We start from the raw sequence: 9,958 nt of genomic DNA, 5'->3' as shown, positions 1-9,958 counted from the left end.
TATTAGACTGGAGTTCCAGTATAATATACTTGAACTCCAGTATATTATGCTGGAGTATTTTTCCGGATTTTGAACAGTATTTTCGTTCAGATTTATCTTTACACGAAAAGTGGCTAAATTTCGATTACTTTTGAAACTGGGCTATTTTTGATCGACCACTTATAAATTTGGCGATTTTTTAATTTCTCACGTGGAATTTCAAATGGCTTTTTAATGAAAAGTTTCCATTTTTATAAATAGTTTCAAACTAGCCATTTCCCAACCTAGTAAAGGGGCTACTAGTTATAGTGCGCAGTGTATTAGTGAATAGGAAAAGCGAATTTTGATTACTAATGGCGGATGGAGGTTGAGGATAGAACTTTGTTCGGTGTCATGATGCCTCGACTAAATAAAGTATTTTTGTCTCTTATCGGTACTTCTGTAACACGTTGTTTCGTACGTTTTCTCGAATTAGATAGAAGCACCATTCAAGAATTGATACTTCTCTTCTTACTTTTACCAAGTCTGACTCTAGTTTTTCCCGGCATAAAAGTAGTCAATTTACAATGTTACATGATCCTAACTTCTCGAAATTGAGAAGTAGTTGTTATATTATATAGAAACAAGAATTTGACCAGAAAGATTAGAGGATACATACAATTTTGCTTCACTTAAATCTGCAGTTACACATTAACAATGGAACACTTCTTTTTATTTGGGGGGAAGGGGGGTTTATTATTTTTGTGGGAGATTCTTGAATATAAGGTTGATGTACTAAAAGAGTACACATAATTTTTTTTACATAATAATCGAGAAATCCCCGAGGGTCAGATAATACACGACTTCTAAATAGGCCTGCTCCTCTTGTGTCCACTTGAATCCCCTTCAGATGAATTATCCACAGATTTAGTGAAAGAAGTTGAAAGATCAGCATAGAGGTCAACTACCCTTCTGATATTATTGTTAAGCTCTCTGATTAATCCAACATTTCTGCTCAAATTATCAGGGATTTTGGACTCTTGATTCTGATTAATCTCATTGATTAATAGCCTATTCTGATCCAATATATTCTGGACTTGTACAAAATTCTTCTGAAATGTTTGCACAACTTTGCCATCTATTTGTGTAACATTGCCTAGTCCAGACAATGTATCCCCCTCCATTTTCTCCTCTTTCAATTCAAAATAGGTTCTGCAATTGTAGATCCTATAAACAAAAGGAGCAAAAAAACATAAAACAATATGAGGAAAGGAAAAAAAAAGAGAGAGAGACAATTTTGATGATTTATATACACTGACAGTGTAAAGAGACTTCACACGATCATATTACTTTTACAAGTTATAGTAAGTAATCTGCGTTATCTTTAAGATTATAATTTTCACTTTTTACGGAAAGTTATATGTGGATATTGAAGGAGAATCTTGGAGCAACGGTAAAGTTGTCTCCGTGTGACCTATAGGTTACGAGTTCAAGTCGTGGAATCAGTTACTAATGCATGAGTTAGGATAGGCTGCCTACATCACACCCTTTCGATGCGGCCCTTCCCCAGACCCTGCGTGAATGCAGGATGTGTTGTGTACCAGGCTGCCCTTTTTTTTATATATGTGTGAATATGTATACATGACCTGATAGTATAAAAATTACGAAAAATTATATGTGTATATGCTTTACGTGATCTGATAGTGTAAAAAATTAGGTACACTATCTATATATAAATGTATATAAGTTTAACAATTATTTATTAGTTTGAGGAGAACTCATCATCATATCTTCTCATATGTACTTGGCTATAGTATCAAGAAAAGGCACACAGACAAAACATGATACTCTATAAGGTTTTTTCTTGAATTGTTTAAAGATAATTTGTGCATAAGAGACAACATCTGAACCTGATATATCATGATTTCCCCCCATGTTTGTAGAAAAAGGAATCATGTAAGAAACATGGAGTATGCAATTATTAATATCATTATTATTTATTATTTAAGGTATGATGAGATGTAAAAAAAAGTAGATCCCATTTCCATAAAAGGGAACCTTTTTAGTGTGTACTCTATTATACCCAACTAAAGGCCTAAGATCAGAGTTTCAAAAGAAGAATCTCAGATATGAACAGTCAAAAGAATTTCAGTACAAATTTGGCCATAACTCTCATATGGCTATCCCATTTTTTCTCAAGAAAAAATAGTGGTGACAAAGAAAAAAAAATTGAAAATTTTGGATAAAATTGAAAAGTCAAAAACTATTTGCATTATCAAAAAGGCTGCCTAACCAAATCTTGGTTTTCCACCTAGTGGTCAGTATCTGCATTGGGGCCCGACTAAGTCCGAATTCGCATCGTAACTACTCACATCGAGATAAAAGGCTCTTTAACAAAGACGATTCCATACCCAAGGCCCAAACCCGAAACTTTTGGTTAAGAATGAAAGAAATAAAAAACAAAGAAGCCAAAATCAAGATTTTTCAAAGTTGGATTTTTGTTCAAAGTTTTGGTGGAGAAATTTTTTTTTTGTTCAAAGTTGCAGAGGCATATATTTCAAGAAAAGATAATAAAAAATACTAAAAAAAAATGAGGAGCTGTACGATGATATCAAGTAGCAAGAGAAAATTAATTATACTTAAAAGTATGAAAATTCATTTAAGTTTATTTCTTCGAAATAGTAACATGCATAAAAACAAAAATATCCAATGTCTGAAAGTGTAAAAATCAAGACTCTTTTTAGCTGATGATAGATTTAGCAAATTACTAACTTGGGAACTCGTGTTAACTTCGAAAAATAGACCAAAAAATATTAGATTTTCATGTAAGTTTTCACACTCAATAAATGAAGGGGGAAAAAAGAATGAAATACACATAATTAAAATGATGTGCTAATATATTTATGTTTGGATTTCTACGTACCTTGAAAATTTGAGAACATGATTCTGAAAAGAAAGAAGACAGAGATTGAAACAGCAGAACTGATCGGAGACCGAATGGAATCTTCGGAGAGAGAGAGAAAAGGGAAGAAAACAGAGAGAAAGAGAATATGTAGATTTGACAGTCGCGTTTATTTCTTCCTTTTTTCTGAATTTATTACTATACTCACCTATTTATAACGAGAGTTCTCCTCTTTTATTTTCACAAGGAGAAAAGGTTCTAATTTATCGATTTATAATACAAAATATTTTAGATTCTTGATAGGTCGAGAATTGGTCAAAATAGCACCGGCTAGCCATTTCTCGGACTAATAATCGAAAAGTAATCAGTGTTTGCAAAGTGATTAAAAAATAGTCATTGTTTTGCTGAAACACGAAAGTTCCAGCATAATATGTGGGATTATAGAGCTCCTGCATATAAACTTCCACCATATTACGTTGGAACTCCAGGACTCAGGAAGTTCCAGCATAATATGGGGGATTATGGAGTTCCTGCATATAAACTTCCAGCATATTATGATGGAACTCCAACACATTATAAAATTCCAGCATATTATGATGGAAGGTCATATGTAAACAAATTCGAACTCTGCATATTATGCAGGAATATTTCTGGATCTTTAATAGTATTTTTGTTCAGATTTTATCTTTACATAAAGTAGCTAAATTTTGATTACTTTTGAAACCGTGACTATTTTTCAATTATCAATTGTTAATCTGATTATTTTTGAATTTTCCCCCAAGAATTGTGGTACAATCAAACCTATTTATAACAACATCTTTATATAATAGCGATTCACCATAAAAGCCGAGTTATCCTCGGAACCGAATATTATATTATGTTATAATATATGTCCTCTATAACAACACTTCACTGTAACAACCAAAATTTTGTGGAACAAACGAAGCTGTTATATAGAGGTTTGACTATAGGAGGTTAGTAAGTAGTTGTGCGTGTTCCTTGTCCATACCAGTAGTATTAGGGTTAATCTTGTACTTTTTTATTTTTTTTAGATTTCTATTATTTCTTTCGCTTCGGTCTTCTTGTTATCTTGTTGATGTTACTGTATGTTATCACTGCTTCTTTTTACATCTTTCCTTGAGCCGAGAGTCTAGTGAAAACAACCTCTCTATCTTGTCAAAGTTGGGATAAAGTCCGCGTACACACTATCATCCTCATATCCACTTATGAAATTACTCTGGTTTATTGTTGTTGATAATACAAAATATTTTAATTTGATTTTTTGTTATGCTTTTGAATTATTCATACACTTATTACTGTTGGGTTTTATATATTTAATTATATTAAATACTTAAAAGAGGGTGAATGGAAAATGGAGGGAAATGAAATTTTTGAGTGAAATTTTAAGTTTCTCTAAGTTTCCTCCCTTGGCAAAGGGACATTGTCCCATATTGGAAGAGGAAGATGTTTTTTATGGGTATATAAGCAATTGATCTTCTTCTAGCTCTTAAAGAGTTGAGAAGAAGGCAAGCTTCGCGCCACCATCGTCGTCGTTCGCTCGCTCGACTCGGCTTCGGCTTCGGCATTAATTGATTAATTTTATGGACCAAATTTATTTGTTAATAGTAAAATATTAACAGAAATGTTATTAAATATTTGTTTTAATAACAGAATATTAATATTAAAATTAATATTAATATTAAATCCTCCAATCCGTTTTCTGTTTTGGTAACAGAAAATTAACTACCCTCTTTAATTTTTCCTCTTAATTTTCCCTCTTTATTATTGAGTAAATAGCCATTTATGTAATGACATTTATGCTGAGGCCGTTTTGCATAAACAACCATTCTGAAGAGTTGCACCTCTTCAGATTTCAGCCCAACTTTTGCTATAAATACAACATTATTTTGCTCAGAATATCCATACAATTTTCTGAGTTTCTCCTCCTTCTTCTGCATACTTTTAGCATCAAACAAAGCAACAGTAAGTGTGATTTGCTACCGAACTTTGTGTTCGTTGAAACACTGGGGTTTGAAGTACCACTACACCAGTGTGTAATTCGTTCTATCATCGGAGGAAATAATCCATAACCTTGGGTACTAAGAGGGGATTAAATTCTTTAAGGAAACACTGTGAATTCAGTGAGCTCAAATTGGTTTTTTGTTGTTCATTTTTGTTTATGTTCATTTCTGTTTATGTTCATTTATATTTCCAAAATTATTTTACAAATATAGTTTAATAACAAGCTTAAGAAATATAATATATTTTTTGTATTTGTACTCACTATTTTTGGAGAGTAAAACCTTTGTGGTTTTGTACTCTATTAAAATCTACGCGATTTTAACGTTTGTGTCATTCTTTTACAGAAATGACTAATGATAATGTGAACCAAGCTGTTCCAATGGTGACTGCCAATGCCTCAACAAGCCAAACGACACCGACAACATTGGCACCGGCAGAGAAACCCGAAATTTTTTTCCGGATTGATTTCAAGCGCTGGCAGCAAAAGATGTTCTTTTACTTGACTACTCTAAGTCTCCAGAAGTTCATCAAGGAAGATGTTCCTGTGCTATTCGATGAAACTCCAGAAATTGAACGCTTTCTCGTGATTGAGGCGTGGAAGCATTCAGATTTTTTGTGCAAGAATTATATTCTAAGCGGGCTGGAGGATGCTTTGTATAACGTCTACAGTGGCGTGGAAACGTCAAAGGAACTGTGGACTGCGCTTGAAAAGAAATACAAAACTGAAGATGTCGGGTTGAAGAATTTTGTTGCTGCAAAGTTTTTGGACTACAAAATGGTAGATAGCAAGTCTGTTATTACCCAAGTCCAGGAATTGCAAGTGATTATTCACGATCTCTTTGCTGAAGGTATAAATCAAATTAATACTGATATTGAAAGTAGTAATCTTAGTATTTTTACTAACAAAAATTTCATTGAAGGTCTTGTCATCAATGAAGCATTCCAAGTAGCAGCGATGATTGAGAAGTTGTCTCCTTTATGGAAGGACTTCAAAAACTACTTGAAACACAAACGCAAGGAGATGTCCCTTGAAGATCTCATTGTTCGATTGAGAATCGAAGAGGACAACAAAGCTGCTGAAAAGAGAGGTTGTGGAAACTCAACAATAATGGGAGCAAATGTTGTTGAAGAGAACAAAAAGAGGAAGAAGGCTTCTGGATCGAAATACAACCCAAGCAAGAAGCGGTTCAGTGGAAATTGCTAATTGTGGAAAAGCCGGACACAAATCTACGGAGTGTCGTGCTCCAAAGAAAGACAAGAAGAAGGATCAAGCAAACATGGTTGAAAAGCATAATAATGTTGATGACTTGTGCGCCATGCTTTCTGAGTGCAACTTGGTGGGCAATCCTAAAGAGTGGTGGATTGATTCTGGAGCCACTCACCATGTTTGTACTGTTAGAGAAGCTTTTTCTACTTATACTCCTGTTAGATCCGATGAGATGATTTCTATGGGAAATGCTGCAAAGGCCAAGATTGAAGGATGTGGGAAGATATTTCTCAAAATGACTTCCATCAAAGTGGTGACTTTGAACAACGTCTTTCATGTTCCCGAGAATAGGAAGAATTTAGTCTCTACTGGACTTCTTGTTAAGAATGGTTTTAAATGTGTATTTGTATCCGATAAGGTTGTAATAAGTAAGAACGAGATGTTTGTAGGAAAATGTTACATCACTGAGGGCATTTTCAAGTTGAATGTAATGGTTGTTGAAAATAATAATAAAATTTCAGTTTCGTCTTACTTACTTGAGTCAAATAAATTATGGCATATACGTTTGGGTCATGTTAATTATAAAACCTTACGAAAAATGATTAATTTGGAAGTATTGCCTAAGTTTGAATGTGATGAATCAAAATGTCAAGTAAGTGTGGAATCTAAGTATGTTAAACATCCTTATAAGTCAGTTGAAAGGAATTCAAATCCTTTAGACTTAATTCACACAGATATTTGTGACATGAAGTCAATACCATCTTGCGGTGTAAAGAAGTATTTCATAACTTTTATTGACGATAGTACTAGATATTGCTATGTTTACTTACTTAATAGTAAAGATGAAGCAATAGACGCATTCAAGCAATACAAAAATGAAGTTGAAATGCAACTTAACAAGAAAATCAAAATGATAAGAAGTGATGAGGGTGGTGAATATGAATCTCCTTTTGAACAAATATGTTTAGAATATGGAATTATTCATCAAACAACGGCCCCTTACACACCCCAATCCAATGGGATTGCATAAAGAAATAATCGTTCATTAAAGAAGATGATGAACACATTATTGATAAGTTCTGGTTTGCCACAGAACTTATGGGGGGAAGTCGTTCTTACGGCTAGCCGCATACTAAATCGAGTACCACATAGAAAAACACAATCTATTCCATATGAAAAATGGAAAGGAAGAAAGCCCAACTTGAATTATTTTAAAGTGTGGGGGTGTTTGGCAAAAGTGCAAGTTCCTAAACCCAATAGGGTAAAAATAGGACCGAAAATCGTTGATTGTGTTTTCATAGGATATGCAACTAATAATAAAGCATATCGATTTCTGGTTCAAAAATCAGAAAATTCCAACATTCATAACAATACGGTTATAGAATCAGATAATGCTGAGTTCTTTGAAAATATATATCCGTATAAAAAGGAATGTGAGTCGATTGGTGAAGAATTTAAATGACCTCGGTAAGAAATAAAAGAAAGTACACTTAACCAGGAGGATCAAAGACGTAGTAAACGTCAAAGAACGTCTACTTCATTTGGACCAGATTTTGTGACTTTCTTATTGGAAAATGAGCCTCAAACATTTAAAGAAGCTATGTCTTCTTCGGAATCATTTTTATGGAAAGAAGCAGTCAATAGTGAAATAGAATCCATATTGAACAACCATACATGAGAATTGGTTGATCTTCCTCCTGGAAATAAACTGTTGGGTCCTAAATGGATGTTTAAGAGGAAAATGAAAGATGATGGCACTATTGACAAATATAAGGCAAGACTTGTGGTCAAAGGGTATAGACAACGAGAAGGTCTTGACTATTTTGATACATACTCTCCAGTTACAATAATTACGTCCATACGAACGTTAGTAGCGTTAGCTGTAGTTTATGGTCTTGAAATTCATCAAATGGATGTTAAGACGGGCTTCTTAAATAGAGAGTTGGATGAAGAAATCTACATGGAACAACCTGAAGGGTTTGTGGTTCCAGGTAGAGAAAAGAAGGTATGTAGACTTGTTAAGTCCCTTTACGGACTAAAACAAGCACCCAAACAATGACATGCGAAATTTGACCAAATAATGTTGCCAAATGGGTTTAAGATAAATGAATGTGATAAATGTGTGTACATTAAAACTATTCCAAATTACATAATCATTGTTTGCTTATATGTGGATGATATGCTCATAATGAGTAATGACATTGTCAACATAAATGCTACTAAGTCTATGCTAACTAGCAAGTTTGATATGAAAGACTTGGGAGTTGTTTATTTAATTCTGGAGATTAAGATCCATAAGACTCCTCAAGGTCTGGCATTGTCATAATCTCATTATATTAAGACAGTGCTTGAAAAGTTCAAGCATTTAGGGTTTAAAGTTGCAAAGACTCCAATTGATGTGAATCTTGCATTAGCAAAGAACAAAGGCCAAAGCGTATCACAGTTGGATTATGCTCGTGTGTTGGGATGCTTAATGTACATCATGAATTGTACACGACCAGATATAGCTTGTGCTATAAGTAAATCAAATCGATATACGAGCAATCCAGGTCAATCTCATTGGATGGAAATAAAATGAGTTTTGGGATATTAGAACATACCCAGGGCTTTGCTTTGCACTACAGTAAATATCCTGCAGTAATAGAATACTGTGATGCAAATTGGATCACCGGTTCAACTGATTCTAAGTCCACAAGTGGATATGTATTCACTATTGGTGGAGGAGCAGTATCTTGGAAGTCATCCAAATAAACTTGTATTGCCCGCTCTACAATAGAGGCTGAGTTCATAGCCTTGGATAAAGCTGGTGAAGAAGCTGAATGGCTTAGAAATTTCTTGGAGGATATTCCATTTTGGCCCAAACCGTTGGCACCAATATGCATACATTGCGATAGTCAAGCGGCAATTGGAAGGGCTGGGAGCGTTATGTATAACGGTAAATCTCGTCATATACGACGAAGACATAAAACCGTTAGACAATTACTCTCTAGAGGAATTATCACGATTGACTATGTAAAGTCAAGTGATAATGTGTCGGATCCACTTACAAAAGGCCTAACTAGAGAGGTAGTTGAGAAATCATCAAGGGGAATGGGGCTATGGCCGAGAACAAGTCATAGTGGCGGTAACTCTACCTAGAAGACTGGAGATCCCAAGATCTAGGTTCAAGGAGATCAAACAAAGTCATTAATGACGGTTCAACATTGTCAACTAAACTTTTGGTCCATTCTTGTGATGAGACAATGCTCAGTACCAAGGATAAAGCATTAAGGCTTTTTAATGATTTCTAAATTTGATACGGGTTATATCAAATAGTGTATCTACGGGATGACACGTTTAGGAATCACCTATATAAGTGTGAAGTGTTAGTCGCTTCAAGGAGAATTTTGTAAGGCCAGTTCTCTATGCACTTATGAAACCAGGCGGTGTTCATGGCTGAAACGAACACAACAATGAGAATCAAAGACGGTTAAGGGTTGGTTGTGTGACTTATGGTTGTCTAGGTATACACCAAAGTTCGACGGTTCAAAGATATCAAATCTACCGATTGATCGAGTATATCCGACATAAGTTCATTACGGAAAGTTCAAAGGGAAACCTACTTATCCAGATGCAATTAATCCTTGCTTGCGAATCACACAATTTTCATGCATATTTCCGTGATATAGCCATTCCCTATTCATGTAGGGGATTGTTGGGTCTTATGTATTTAATTATATTAAATACTTAAAAGATGGTGAATGAGAAATAGAGGGAAATGAAATTTTTGAGTGAAATTTTAAGGTTCCCCCCTTGTCAAAGGGACATTGTCCCATATTGGAAGAGGAAGAGGTTTTTTATGGCTATATAAGCAATTGCTCTTCTTCTAG

Source organism: Nicotiana tabacum, chromosome 8 (assembly GCF_000715075.1).
Source record: "Nicotiana tabacum cultivar K326 chromosome 8, ASM71507v2, whole genome shotgun sequence".
Taxonomy (NCBI): Eukaryota; Viridiplantae; Streptophyta; class Magnoliopsida; order Solanales; family Solanaceae; genus Nicotiana; species Nicotiana tabacum.
The sequence above is the reverse complement of the archived record's forward strand: the minus strand, read 5'-3'. Positions refer to the sequence as shown.